Here is a 16572-nt window from a genome sequence, read left to right on the forward strand (position 1 = left end):
TACAAATGCTGCAGGATTTGTATTAAACATTTTTAAAAAACCCATACTGCTATTCAGCTGCAAAGAATAGAGGTACTGTACCTGCCAGACACTTGGTATTGAAGAGATGCATCTCAAATCATGTCACAGGCTTATGTTTGGACAGCAGAGTCAGGAAAGATTACAGACCCACTGGAGATTACAGACATGTCAGCTTTGTTCTATTCAATCTCACATCAACCTCATAAACAGCAAGAAAATGAGGTTCATATTTGCAAATTGTTAGTATCCTACATGTTAATTTAAAAATATCCAACAGTGGTTTTCTTAACTAATATTCTGAAGTGTCCTGATAATACAGCCTGAATCCATTCCCTCTGTACCTCTCTTGAGGCATCAGGGGCAACATTAACCTGGAGATCCTATCCCAGCCCTCCATCAGCACCCAATCTTTGGGCAGGTTTTGGGGGCAAGAACTGTGTGTGCAGACTACAGTGTGCTTCAGCAATTGCTATCTGGTATTTGCTCCTTTGCCGACTGCAGCCAGCTGACAAAGGGTGTTGGATCATAGGGGTTGATATAACCTATGCCAGGGAAATGGATGGCATATGCTATTACAGAAAAGTATTGAGTCATCAACTGGTTCTCTAACGTACCTCCCCATTCCCAGTACCAAATAGATCTCATTGCTGGGCAGAACCTGGACCATTATATTCATTTTAAAAATTACATTTGTATTGTCATGCGATAATGTGACAGGTGCAAATGATCACAATATATGTTGTCAAGGAACTTACAAAAATAAGGCAAATATTTAAGAAAACACAAAGCAACACTCTTAATTTGTTGCTCAACTAAAACTCCCATTGAATCTTGCGTAAGACTGTAAGAGTTGGCCTATAGTATTTTAGCAGTGCTTATTCACGTGTCATAGTTTTTCTGTGTTTCCTTCACCATAAGGGCTGGATAATTATTAGTTCTGGCCAAATAGAATGAATGAATTTGCCTCTCTCTATATATATACAAGGGACCCCAGCCTCTAGGCGCTACGTCAATACACATAACATAATAATTTCGAGCTTGCTGTTCTAAATCTCAAAAATGATTCTCTGAATCTTAAAAAAAGTTTGAATTAATTTAGAAAAGCTTTTTGATATTTTTACTATTTTAGTCCAAATGGTGACAGAATCTTTGAGCTCTTGCTGATGTCTCTGAGGCAATGTCAAGTTATTTCACAAGTATCCACCATATATATGGTGTTGCACTGAATGTAATGACAAAATGTTCGCATTTTTCTGTAGCTTGTTTAGAACATATTGCAAAAACTCAGTCAGGGATTGGTGAAGCCTGAGCTAGGGCTTTCTTAAGGAGACCAAGAAAGACTAATTTGTGGGCACATTTTATTTCATGATGGACATGATGGCTAAAGTTTCGTACTTTTCAAGCAGCATTTCTCTTGATATCTTCCAGTGACTGGGAAAGAATTTCAGGGGAAAGGACATGCCAGTTAAACTGGGTGCCACACTTCCATAAAAAAAAAAAAATCAGAGAATATGGAGCTTAATTTTGATTGTAATTCAGAATGTTCTGAAGCAGTTCAGCAGCACACTTTTATTTACAATGGAACCCTAAGCCTTCACCTATTCCTATATAAAGAATATGTTGAATGTCCTTTTTGTCCATTTGATGGGTTGGCAACCCCGCTGCATATTACTCTGTGGAAGACAATCGATACAAAGTGGCCTCTAGTCTTGCCTTCTCATGGTCAATAGAGCAGAGACATGCATTTTAATGACAGGTTCCACGGCATGCATCCGATGAAGTGAGCTGTAGCTCACGAAAGCTCATGCTCCAATAAATTGGTTCGTCTCTAAGGTGCCACAAGTCCTCCTTTTCTTTTTGCATTTTAATAGAAGTGTTATAGCTGCTCATTGAATGAGTCCTTTCTATCAATGGCTCCCAAGTTATTAAAACTATAAAATAAAACTTCTCAAGGAGATGCCTTGAATTTCAAATATTCTCCTTTAACCAACACTGCTGAAAAATAAAATCAAATAAAAAATAAAATATAACGCAAGAGTAAGCAAAGTCCCTTGGATAGTTCACCAGGCAACTTATTTGAATGGCATATATTAAAATGTTCTTTAAATCTGCAAAAAGTCATTAAAAACAAAGTCATAAGTTCGCCAGTATTGCCAGTCTATCCATTCTGAACATATTAACTTCCTTCTTTTTATTTTAGAATGATTTCAGGATTTCCATCCTACAGTCACACTTTTTAATATTCTCAGATCAGGAACAGCAACTCTCTAACTAAGGTGAATTAAACACAGTAAGAATTGTATATTGCTCTTACCAGCATAGGTCAGACCAGCAACTCAGCAATTTTCTGCCTCTTCCACTTTTAATACACGGTGTGTTCTGGAGATGTGAGGGGAATAAACCTCTGTGGTTTGCAGCTCTATCCCTCAGTAATTTTAAGCACGCAATCTTAGCAGACATCACATCATCAAATAAACAGCATGCATGCCATCTATAAATTAGATTAACACCAGCACAAAACACAGATTGCAATCTCCATGTTAAGGATGTTTGTCTGCTGCATCCCACTTTGGAATGTTACACGTTAAGTAGAAGTGTGAACCCTATAGGACAAATTTGCAAAGGAGGTCAGCTGACTTTGGTTTGGTTTGCATACCTTTTTTTCTTGCTTGATTTCCTTCAGCCTGTCCCAAAAATTTATTCAGAAGAAAAATAGTTTCATTTAAAACTCAGTGGTTTATCAGAAAGGTTCAACTCAGTGGTTTATCAGAAGGTTCATGAATTTTGGTACTTTTCAGTGAATCTGGGCTGAGACTAAAGTTTGTAAAAAAAACTGAACATTTTTAGATTTCATTGTGAAACTATAGAAGTGGGTGCGGATTCCACATATACTAGAAAAATGGAAAAGTTTCCATGGTGGGGATTGAATCTGGTCAGAAGCTGAAATGGTAGAAGTAGTGCCAGTCTCCATAGATATACAATATATGGATTGGCATGCCAGAACTTTTTGAATAAATCCCCATAATTACACTCAAGTACACATAATCAAGCATAAGAACGCTCATTTGCACACTAGAACCCGTATTTGCATGAATTAAAATTCTTTCTCAAATATTTGTACAGAGAGAAACCAGGATCCTAAATGTTTGCAAAACAAAAAAACAAACCATGGATTAATAGAATTTCAAGTGGGATTTAGTGAACATGGTTACAAGCACATTCTCCCAGTATATGTCCTTTACATACAACACTTTGACTCTAGCAGTGGGGAGATTAGAAAAATAGACACAAGGTAAGAACGTTTATTGACATTAGGATGCCTGCAGTGTCAATGAATGTGATCACTTGCAACAACATATTTGTGCCCACTAATTTCAAATTATTTTTTTATGGGAAAGATCTCTTGCAGACAAACCAGTATGTTTTGTGTTTCTCAGGAAGTCCTCCTAAGCATATATTTGGTTTTCATTTATTTCCTCTTAATATAGGAATAACAACTGTCACAAGGGATCGGTCTGTCCATCAGACATCACCCCTATTTGCCCGGGGTGGAGTTGATACACCCCATCACATAGTCATTAAGATTCTATGCTGAGTCCTCGTTAGTCTCTGCAGTTGGCCTTTCCTCCTCAGCGTAGTCTGAAGGCTCAACGATTCCTCTGCAGGAGCCCGCAGTACATGTCCTTCCTTTTCCTCAGCCAGCCCCCACTAAGCTGAGCTGCCTCCTTTTATCTGTCCCCTCCACCTGGAGCAGGCAGGGGTGAGGGGGCATGGTCTCCTGGGCCCACAGTGATTGGTCAGCCTCTGTTAGCCCAGTGCAGGGTTGATACACCCCATTACACCAATTCATGCATGGGAAAATTTCCACCTTAACAAAGTTAGAGTGAGTATAGATATGTATCATTTTTTTTTCAATAAGATGGGCTAAATTTTTTCCTACATCTGTGAAAACAGCATTAGGTATAATTACCAGATGGGATTCTGGAAAGCATCTACGTTTGCTAGGGAGCACAAATCTTATTATGGGACTCGTGCTTCTGTGTCACTGAGACACTTGAAAAATCCCACCTTTGCATCCCTACTACATCCCTAATTACAGGCTTAGCTGCCAGAAATATTCCAGATGATCCTGTTCTAAGGTGACTTGTCTTTCTAGATCCAGAGGTAACTTCTTATATTGTGTTGATTTTGTGATTGTTCTGTTACTAGTGAATAAACTAGGGGAAGAAGGAAGACTATTTATCTATATATCTGTCCCCCATTGCCAGAGGATCTAAGTACCTCAACATTAATTACAATAGAAATAGTAATAACAATTCATCATTTAATTCTGTCTTAGCAGGAGAAATAGCTTGATTGGTTTATTGGGTTTCTCATTTATTTCGTTCATTTATTCATATATTGCTTTATATTTATATTTGCATTTGTGAAATGCAGGTGAGCTGTGTGCCTATGTGTGCCTCACATCTTCTTGTCAACTGTCTAAATGGGCCATCTTGATGATGACTACAAAAGTTTTTTTTCTCCTGCTGATAATAGCACATCTTAACTAATTAGCCTCTCACAGTTTGTATGGTAACTTCCAACTTATCTGTATGTGTATATATATCTTACTATATGTTCCATTTTTTGCATCTAGGGGTGACAGTGGACGAGAAGCTGGATATGAGTCAGCAGTGTGCCCTTGTTGCCAAGAAGGCCAATGGCATTTTGGGATGTATAAGTAGGGGCATAGCAAGCAGATCGAGGGACGTGATCGTTCCCCTCTATTCGACATTGGTGAGGCCTCATCTGGAGTACTGTGTCCAGTTTTGGGCCCCACACTACAAGAAGGATGTGGATAAATTGGAGAGAGTCCAGCGAAGGGCAACAAAAATGATTAGGGGTCTGGAACACATGACTTATGAGGAGAGGCTGAGGCAGCTGGGATTGTTTAGTCTGCAGAAGAGAAGAATGAGGGGGGATTTGATAGCTGCTTTCAACTACCTGAAAGGGGGTTCCAAAGAGGATGGCTCTAGACTGTTCTCAATGGTAGCAGATGACAGAACGAGGAGTAATGGTCTCAAGTTGCAGTGGGGAAGGTTTAGACTGGATATTCGGAAAAACTTTTTCACTAAGAGGGTGGTGAAACACTGGAATGCGTTACCTAGGGAGGTGGTAGAATCTCCTTCCTTAGAGGTTTTTAAGGTCAGGCTTGACAAAGCCCTGGCTGGGATGATTTAACTGGGAATTGGTCCTGCTTCGAGCAGGGGGTTGGATTAGATGACCTTCTGGGGTCCCTTCCAACCCTGATATTCTATGATTCTATGATCTGATGAAGTGGGCTGTAGTCCATGAAAGCTTATGCTCAAATAAATTTGTTAGTCTCTAAGGTGCCACAAGTACTCCTGTTCTTTATGTGAAGAAATTACTGAAAGAGAGTTCACTTGAAGCCATGAGATCTGTGACCATGTTTATATTTTGTGAGAGTAAGATCCACACACCTAGCTCCAACTCTTGTGGAAATTTTGGCTTCTAGGCTTCTGAGTCTTTCCCAATTGGTATTAAAATGGAGTGTCCACCCTGGGCTCATATGAGACTTGGAAAGACAGAGACAAACAGACAGACAGGGAAATCAGCCAAAAGTCTTCTTTGCCTTGGGTAGGCTGCCTGGGAGGGATATGAAAGCACAAATATGTAAGAACTTAAATATATTAACAAAAATGTTATGGTTCAGATTATGAATCCTTGACCCACATTGGACAGTGGGACTACTCATATAAGTAACTGTCCACCATTGTAATTAAGGAATACACAGTCTGGGCCAGTGTTACTGAGCCAGACTTTTAAAATGCCACATTAAGCGCTAACTTGGTCCTTGAGTAGTCCAACTGATTTCAGTATAAGGCTATTAGAATCTGGCCCAGCATGAAGATGCTGAATTGGTATGTGCAAGTGGAAATTGCTAACAAATTCATTATTTTCATAAATCCAAAAATCTAATAATTTCACGGCCATAAAAAAGTAAAACTCAGTAAGTGATATCTGTTCTCTATTTCTTTATTTTCTATCTTGCGAAATTCATCATTACTCTATTTACATTATTATTTCCTGATATTTGCATGAATTTTTGGACCACAATTATATACATAAAAATTATATTGCTAGTTGAATCAAATTTGCAGACCTCTACACATTATGCATCATATTTTGTGGCATTTAGATGAAGAATCAAATTGTTCACTCAGTTCAGTGAACAAAAGGAATGCATAAGATTGTCTAGAATCCCAGCAAGTATACATCATATTTTTGAGACATATTATCTGCTTCAGCAATTGTTGTCATTCTGCTTAGTTTTTCACTCAGTGTTGTCAGCTGCTGAGAAACGAGGATTAAGCTATCTAAACTACAAAGCAGGAAAAAAAAATAATTAAAGCTGTCTTACACTAAACTTCCCATGTAGTCTTTAATTTGTGAAATGGTAAATATTAGCCTTTTCCTTGATCTCTACCATCAAGGGTTTCCCAGTGGAGAAAGTTCTGCTCTAGGTTTTTGCTGTTAAACCTCTTCTAATGCCAAGCAAGCTGGAAAATCTTACCACTTTATGAGAATTCTTTAGGGTTTTTTAATGTATACACACTTCATTGATTATTAGTTTTCTGATTAATCTTATTAAAGTCTGGAATTCTGCATAGGAAATATTATGCTTACTGAGGGAAAAGTGGTTGTGTAACTGTGGGCTGTACCTTTAAAGAAAAAAAAAAGAACACTTGTCTTATAACAGCTATCATGAAATCGCTGGTGAACTGCTGATGATTTCTCAAAGAATAGATAATGCCATTACATTTACGGATCAATACTACCTTTACAGTTAGGGCTGACAGTCTTCAGTAAGGGCCCAATCATAATCAGAAATTGCTCAGCACTTCTTGTACAGGGCTATATGCCACCAGTTCCTACTTAATCAATAGATTTTCCCATTTTAGGCCCTGATTCATCAAAGTTATGCCTTGTACACATGAGCAGTCCCATTGACTTCAGTGGGACTACTAATATACTGATATTTAAAGATGTGTTTCAAAGATTTCCTGAATCAGGGCATAGAACAGTATTTCACCAGATCAAGCTCTGAGTGCCCACTTTTCGCAGTAGGAGGGGAAATAAACAAGGGAAAATAGTTTTACTTTGTGTAATAACACATCCACTCCCAGTCTTTATTCAAGCCTAAGTTAATTGCATCTAGTTTGCAAATTAATTCCAATTCAGCAGTCTATCGTTGGAGTCTGTTCTTGAAGTTTTTTTGTTGAAGAATTGTCACTTTTAGGTTTGTAATCGAGTGACCAAAGAGATTGAAGTGTTCTCCAACTGGTTGACAGAGCCAGAAGAGTACCCAGAAGTAACCTACAACAGGACAGGCCCAACAAAGAAAATAACAGAATGCCACTAGCCATCACCTTCAGCCCCCAACTAAAACCTGTCCAACACATTATCAAGGATCTACAACCTATCCTGAAGGATGACCCATCACTCTCACAGATCTTGGGAGACAGGCCAGTCCTTGCTTACAGACAGCCCCCCAACATGAAGCAATTACTCACCAGCAACCACACACCAGAACCACTGACCCAGGAATCTATCCTTGCAACAAAGCTCGTTACCAACTGTGTCCACATATCTATTCAGGGGACACCATCGTAGGGCCTAATCACATCAGCCACACTATCAGAGGCTCGTTCACCTCCACATCTACCAATGTGATATATGCCATCATGTGCCAGCAATGCCCCTCTGCCATGTACATTGGCCAAACTGGACAGTCTCTACGTAAAAGGATAAATGGACAGAAATCAGATGTCAAGAATTACAGTATTCAAAAACCAGTCGGAGAACACTTCAATCTCTTTGATCAGTCGATTACAGACCTAAAAGTGGCAATTCTTCAACAAAAAAAAACTTCAAAAACAGGCTGTAACGAGATACTGCTGAATTGGAATTAATTTGCAGACTGGATAAAATTAACTTAGGCTTGAATAAAGACTGGGAGCGGATGTGTCATTACACAAAGTAAAACTATTTCCCCTTGTTTATTTCCCCTCCCACTGTCCTTGTCAATAGCTGGAAATGGCTCACCTTGATTATCACTACAAAAGGTTGCTCCCACCCCCACCCCCGCTCTTCTGCTGGTAATAGCTCACCTTTCCTGATGACTCTTGTTACAGCGTGTATGGTAACAGCCATTGTTTCATGTTCTCTGTGTATATGAAACCCCCACTATATTTTCCAATGTATGCATCCGATGAAGTGAGCTGTAGTTCACGAAATCTTATGCTCAAATAAATTTGTTAGTCTCTAAGGTGCCACAAGTACTCCTTTTCTTTTTGCAGATACAGACTAACATGGCTGCTACTCTGAAACCTGTTAAAATGTTCCTAATTTGCATTGATGAAATCCTGGTTGAAGAGGACTTTGTTAACTAGCAACCTTTCAGTTCATGCCGAGAGTGGCCACATGAAAGAGTTATAGTGAAGCACTTTGGTGAGCACTGCTATTCGTACCCCCAAAGTCCAGATTCCGGGGGAGCAGAGACATAGCCTAAGAGAAGATGGAGAGAAATTATTTCAGGAAGTTTCACTATGTAGTAGTGGGTTTCAGAGTAGCAGCCATGTTAGTCTGTATCCGCAAAAAGAAAAAGAGGACGTGTGGCACCTTAGAGACTAACAAATTTATTTGAGCATAAGCTTTCGTGAGCTAATGCTCAAATAAATTTGTTAGTCTCTAATGTGCCACAAGTACTCGTTTTCTTTTTATGTAGTAGTAGGATTTTATGTTTGTATTTTGTATAATTTAGAATGAAGGATAAAGAATAATGAGATAATAATGCAACATGTATTAAATGTATTGATGTATGATTTGACCATATCCTGCTAGCCACCCTTTTTGAATAGCAGAAAGGAATGGCCTGATACACCATTGGTAGAGATGCATGAGCTAGAATTTAGTTTTTGTTTTTGTGGGGTTTTTTTTGGTCTGGATTGATTTCAAGGCAGTAACAGACCTTTTAGGGTCACCAATTTGTTGTAGGTTTATCATTTTAAAATAAGTAAAAGAATGCCATGATTGTTTTCTTTTGCATTGCAACTTGATGTTCCTGTTCAAAATATTCTGCGTAAATTAATTCTGTTTCGTGTGTGAATGAGGAATGTGTGTGTTAAGAAGAGATAAGTGTGAAGGCCATCGCTGAACCAGATGGTCTAGAGAGGAACTGGAGACAGACCCAAGGGCACCAGGAGGCTGCAACATGCCTCTATTGAAATGTCAGAGGAGGGCTGATTGATGACTCTAAAGATGGGACAGGCACCTATCAATGGGGACAAGATAGCTGTGATCAGAACCAGCATGAGGTAACTCCCTGAGGAACTTGATGAAAGAACAAGATAAAGGATGAGGACAATTTAAGAAAACAAGCACTCATCAAACAACAATTGATTACAGCATGACAGTGCAAAACTCATTGGTCCCAATGAAGGAAAATCACTATATAAACAGGATGCCTTGCCATGACACTTTGGGTTCATCCTGCCAAGACTTCCCCAGAGCATCGTGTTGTGACCAATAGAACCCCGCTCCTCCCTACCTAGTGATCAGCCTAGGTGGCCACTAGATTGATTCAGACTCTGGACCGATAACTATAACATTGCCTGGCTGGACAATGTGTGTGCGTGTGTGTGTGTGTGTGTGTGATGTGATTGAATTCATATGCTAATTGTTGTATCTTCAATAAATGTGGTATATTTCCTTTTCCCCTGAAAAAAGATCCTGTGTGCTTCTTATAAACATAACAACTATGCCTAAATATGCCACATTCTTAAATGTGTCTGACACTCTCAAAAGCAGATATGTGGATATTTTCTGATTTTAAATAATTTTGTAGAACTTTTAAAGTAAGGAAATGAACCTGCCACTGTCCCAGTTGTATTCGTGTCGAAGATATAGACAAGAAATATTTCTACAGTGACAAGCTCCTTCTTTGGGGAACAGACTCACCAGTTAGGTTGCAACTTATCAGATAAAGTAATGCGTGTATCCATACCTTTTAACATTAGAAGCTCCCCTGTTAACTCTCCCTCTCACACACTTGCATTTCTCACTGTGAAAGCAGTGTACATGCAGCAGTCGAAGGGAAGCTACAGTAATATGAAATCCATGTTATTCTTCCTAATGGTTATCACATTAACATCTCTACCTAAAGGATTTCTGATGCTTTCTTCCTTTTCTCTTTCCTAATCTAAGGGCCAAACTGCTGCTTTATTATCCTGTGAAAATACAAGGAAAAGATGAAGTGAGAAACCTAATTGGTGGCAAAAACCAATATAAGGGCAGTGTTTCTTTGCTTGTCAAAAACAAGCAAAAATATAAACAAAATGATTTCACTTCAGGACACAGATCAAGGAAGAAAATAACTTTTTTTTTCCTCATGATACTGAAACTGAACATTCCAGGTAAGTGTTGAGGTTGAAACTTGTCTCCAATGGGATTGTTTCCAAACCTGAATTTCTCTTCCCTTGATGAACCACTGCCTGGTTGGCATATCAGCTTGCTCACTTTTATCAGGAATGAAGCATATTTTGCTCCACGTGGCTGTAAATTGCTATCTGATTAGAAAGATTTAACATATGCAAAAAATAGTTAAGAGAAATAACTTCATAGCCCTCTTCTGCACTTGTATATGACTTTTTATCTGGATACTTTAGAGTGCTCCATAAAGGTAGCTAAACAGCTTTATCTCTATTTCACAGATAGAGAAATTGAGGTAAAGAGAGATTAAGGCCCTGATACAGCAATATTAGCATTAAGCATATGGTAAAGTCCACACCTATTCAGTACAGCCTTTAAAAACTTGTTTAAGTTCCACTGAAGTCAGTGGGACTTAAGTATGTATTTAAATTAAGCATGTGCTGTACTGAAGCATGTGCTGAATTAGGGACTAGGGGCTAGATTTGCAAAGGTATTTAGTTGTCTAAATATGTGTATAAGCACCTAAATCCCAGTTTTAGGGTCCATTGTGGTCCACAAAACTCCGGCTGAACTGTTTAAGCACCTAAACTCACTCTACACTTACATTTTCAGGGTAAAATTCCCTCAGTTTATGCTTCTGGGCTTGTGCTCTGCTGTCTCATTCTAGGTGTCCAGATGCCTATTTCCCACATAAGCTCTTCTTTCCCACATAAGCCCCATATGCTTGAAAGGGTAGGTGTGTGCCTGCTTATCACAGATGTCAGACCCAATCCGGTAGGGATGTGCAGAGGCCACTTGCCCGCTCAGATCCCATTCAAAATCTAGCAGCAGCAGCTGATGTCATCATATAACTTTTAGCCCAGTGGTTAGAACACTCATCTGGGATCTGGGAGGCCCCAATTCCATTTCCTCCTCTACCAAAGGTGGAGAAAAGATTTGAAGTGGGACTCCCAAATCTCAGGAGATGCTCTAACCACTGGGCTAAGGGATGTTCTGATGCTGGGCTCCCTCAATCTCTTCTGAGGGAGTTGTTCCACTGTGTATAAATAATTAAAGTGTCACTGGAGCAGTGAGACTGGAGTCTGGGTCTCCAACCACACAGATGGGTGCCCTAATCAGCAGGCTACAGAATCATTCTCTCTTTCTATCTCTTTCCCTCTCTTTCGTCTGATGATGCTTTAATTATTTATACACAGTGGAAGAGCTTCAACAGAAGAGACTGAGGGATCTCCCACATAGGCCATCACACAGTGGTTAGAACACTCTCCTGTGGAGTGGGAGACCCCTCTTCAAATCCTTTCTCCTCCTCCAACAAAGGGGGGAACTGAAAATGGGTCTCCCACATCCCATGCTAGCTCCTGGCCATTGATCTAAAATATATAAGGTCATCTCCTCCTCTAGCTGATTTGTCTGACGCTTGGGTGCCTGCCTAAGTCATTCTCACAACAAACACCTTATGTGCCCATGCCTCCTGACTCCAGCAAAGGGGTCCTAGTTGTGCATTCCACTCCTCCCTGCAGCCTGGACTTAGGCACCTAGCTCTGTGAGAGGGGTACGGCTTAGCACACCCCCTTTTCATTAGCATCTCCCATTGGCTAGCTCAGGAAGATCCCCACCAAGTGTCCTAGTTCTAAGATGCCTGTCTCTCTCCATTATTTGTATAGGGAGATTAGGCTCCTAATTCAACTTTATAGATTTTCAGTGTTGTTCCTGTGATTTTGTAGGCATCTAGAAGTGAGGCATTGAGATGCTCAGCATCACATCACCTAAATCCCTTTCCCATGGTGACACAATAAGTGAGAGGTAGATCAGAAAATAGAAACCATAGCTGAAATTCTGGCTCTTCGAAATCAATAGCAAAACTCTGAGCTTGCAATATTTTGGGTGGCTGTCAGACCTAACAGTGAGCCCTTTTGCTTTGAAGTCTCCAGTGGAATCTGATTTGGACCATTTAGTGAACACTGAGTCTTGTCACTGGTTTCACACAGTGAGTGGGCTACACCTATTGTACCAGTTGTGATGGGTTCCCCCTGGGGTGCTACTTGGACCTGGGGTACCACTGAGCTCATCTGTCCCACCAGCCTGGGCTCCCTTCACACTTTATTGCTGAGGCAAGCCATCCAAGCCCTCAGGCTTCAGACTGCACTTTACCAGCATACACACATGTAGGGACACACCCAGCTGTTGTAATATGCAAACAGGCTTTCTGAATAGACCCTGAATGGGAAGGATTCAGCTAAGGAACTGCCCAGATACCAAGTGCACACCCAACTCTGGAGTGCAAACCCAAAATTGTATCATCTTGTGCTGCACAGAGGACCTATGCTGTATAAGCTCGTTGAAATCCACCCCATCCCTCAATGTGGAGGAAGATATGCATGGCTTTTTGCCCCCCCTCCTTCCCCCCAGTTCCCCATTATGAATTTCACAAACTAGTTTTAGAGAAAATAAAAACAAGTTTATGAACGGCAAAAGGTAGATTTTAAGTGATTATAGGGGATAGCAAACAGATCAAAGCAGATGACCTGGAAAATGAAAATTAAGAGGTAGCAGGTTTAAAACAAACAAAAGGAAGTATTTTTTTCACACAACACACAGTCAACCTGTGGAACTCTTTGCCAGAGGATGTTGTGAAGTCCAAGACTATAACAGGGTTCAAAAAAAGAACTAGATAAACTCATGGAGGATAGGTCCATCCATGGCTATTAGTCTGGATGGACAAGGATGCTGTCCCTAGCCTCTGTTTGCCAGAAGCTGGGAATAGGTGATAGGGGATGGATCACAAGATGATTACCTGAATGCTTTTTTCATTGTTCTTAAGATCCAAGGGTTTGGGTCTGTGGTCACCTATGTAAATTGGTGAGGATTTTTATCAAACCTTCCCTAGGAAAAGGGGTGTAAGATTTGGGAGGATTTTGGGGGAAAGACGTTTCCAAACGGACTCGTTCCCAGTAACCGGTGTTAGACATTTGGTGGTGGCAGCAAAAGTCCAAGGGCAAAAGGTAAAATAGTTTGTACCTTGGGGAAGTTTTAACCTAAGCTGGTAAAAGTAAGCTTAGGAGGTTTTCATGCAGGTCCCCACCTTTGTACCCTAGAGTTCAGAGTGGGGAAGGACCCTTGGCATAGATATTTTACCTTATTGACAGATCATTGGCCTTTACTTTCAGGTTTTGGATGGAAACATGAATTTCCCTTATTGATTGCTGCTCAAATGCAGCTGTGGCCATTGCTACTTTCAGGTCATTCCTATGCTAGTCAATTCTGTAAAGGGACTTCGCGTGGCAGTGCTGATGTGCTGTAGTACCTGCTGACTCTTGTCAACCCCCCACAAAAAAAACCCTTCAGCCAAAATTTTCTATCTCAATGTAATGGACACCCAATTGCTAGCACAGACATCCACAAATAAATCACTAAAGATGATGTGCTTCCTTTCGTGAAGGGAATGACGCTACAAGCTGCAGTGTTGGATCAAAAGAATCCCCAGTTTACATGTCAAGGTGAATTATCTGTGCGTCATGGTTGCATCTTATGGGGAATGCAAGGGATCATTCCAAAATCACCTTCAATCTCAGGTTTCGGAAGCTCTTCACCAAAATCATTTTGTCATTGTACAAAGGGAGATCAGAGCTTGAATTATGTATGGTGGCTATTGGTCAACAAAGATATTCAGAGGAAGGAAAGGTGTACTACATGTCAGCATGATCCTGGCCCAGGTCATCTACATTCAGGGTCATGGCCTCAGACTCGTTGAACATGTATTCATACACAATTTGCTGGACCTTTAGAAAGTTATATGTTTTTGGTGATAGTCAATGCCCATTTGAAATGTTCAGAAATGTTCAGAATTACTTATATAACACCTACCAAGACCACTGGACATTTTTGTTCTTTGTTTAGCCAATTTGGTTTCCTGTTACTGTCAGTGAGTGACAACAGACCTCAACTGCATCCTGGACAATTTCAGAGGTTCCTAGTTTCAATGGAATTCAGCTCATAAACTCTGTTCTTTACCATCCTGCTGCAAATGGACTAGTAGAATGTTTGGTGCAAACAGTTAAGTATGCCTTAAAAATTAACAAGTCCATTTTGAGCCAATAGCAGAAACTTGACAATTACTTGCTTGTCTACAGGAACATACCACATGCTACTACCCAGGAATCACCTGCAATTCTTTTCTTGAAGTGATCTTTGTTAACCTATTGTGAGCTTCTGTATCCTCATATTGCCTCACAAGTAGCCAGATCCCTAGCCATTCAGATTGATTGATGACATGAGACTCATTATCACTCTTTTCAGGTTGGAGACTTAATGTGGGCTTGCAGCTATGATTGTGGAGTGAAATGGTTACCTGGAGAACTTGTAAAATGTATGGAATCAGTTTTATATGTGGCAAAACTATCCAGTGGTATTATATGGAAATGACATATGGATGAGTTGCAGCCTTGACAAGAACCAGAGTCCAGGGATGTTCCAGTAGTACTTTCTCTTAGACTCATAGACTTTAAGTCCATAAGGTCCCATCTTGATCATTTAGTCTGACCTCCTTCACATTGCAGACCACAGAACCTGGTCCACACACTCCTGTAATACACCCATAACCTCTGGCTGAGTTACCAAAGTCTTCAAATCATGATTTAAAGACTTCAAGTAACAGAGAATCCACCAGTTACACTAGTTTAAACCTGCAAGTGATTGATGCTCCACACTGAAGAGGAAGGCAAAAAACAAAACAAAACAGGGTCTCTGTCAATCTGACAAGGGAAAAATTGTTTCCTGCCCTGAAATATGGTGATCAGTTAGACTCTGAGCATGTGGGTAAGACTCAGCAGCCAGACACCTAGGAAAGATTTCTCTGTAGTAACTCAGAACCATCCCCATCTAGTGTCCCATTACCAGCCATTGGAGATATTTGCCGCTAGCAAATTGGAGATATTGGCTACATGCCACTGTAGGCAGTATCATCATACCATCCCCTCCATAAGCTTAGCAAGTTTAATCTTGAAGCCAGTTAGGTCCTCCCCCTACGCAGCACTGCTCCCCTTGGAAGACTGTTCCAGAACCTCACTCCTCTGATGTTAGAACTTTCACCTAATTTCAAGCCTAAACTTGTTGATGGCCAGTTTATATCCATTTGTTCTTGTGTCCACATTGGCGCTTAACTTAAATAACTCCTCTCCTTCCCTGGTATTTATTCCTTTGATGTGTTTATAGATAGTAATCATATCTCCCCTCAGCCTTCCTTTTTTTCAGCTAAACAAGCCAAGGTCTTTGAGTCTTCTCTTATAAGGTAGGTTTTCCATTCTTCATGTCACCCTAGTAGCCCATATCTGCACCTCCCAATACCTCCCAACTTTGTGTCATCCACACATTGTATTAATGCACGCCCACTTTTTGTGCCAAGGTCATGAATTAAAGTATTAAATAACATTAGTCCCAATCCCTGAGGAACTCCGCTAGTAATCTGCCTCTATCCTGACAGTTCACCTTTCAGTATGACCCATGGTAATCTCCCTTTTTACCAGTTCCTTATGCACCTTTCAATTCTCATATTAATCCCCATTTTCTCCAATTTAACTACAGATTTCCCATGTGGAACTGTTTCAAATGTCTTATTGAAATCCAGGTAGATTAGATCTACTGCATTTCCTTTGTTTAAAAAATCAGTTATTGCCTCAGAAAAGGAGATCAGGTTGGTATAGTTTGATCTACCTTTTGTAAAACCACACAGTCCCTTCCCCAAACTCCCCATCCAAACTCTCACTCAAACTCTTCTGTTTTCATCTCTGTTTGCTGTCTCCTGTGCCCCTGACTGGCTGCTTTGCCGCCTTGATAGGCTCCTAATTAGGGAAACCCTGCCCCCTAATAAGGGCTCTGGTGTGATCAGAGACTATGCTTCTCTCACAGCACACTGCCCAAACCAGCCTTCGCAAACTGGAAAAAATAACCCACAAAAACTCACGCACTACCCCTAAAGGAACAGGGACTTGCCTCCTTCCTTCTTCTTCAACAGAACTCCCACTCAGACTCCCCTGTTCTCAACTCTATTGGCTGGCTCCA

The sequence above is a fragment of the Lepidochelys olivacea genome (assembly GCF_965140295.1).
Source record: "Lepidochelys olivacea isolate rLepOli2 genome assembly, chromosome: 1".
Taxonomy (NCBI): Eukaryota; Metazoa; Chordata; order Testudines; family Cheloniidae; genus Lepidochelys; species Lepidochelys olivacea.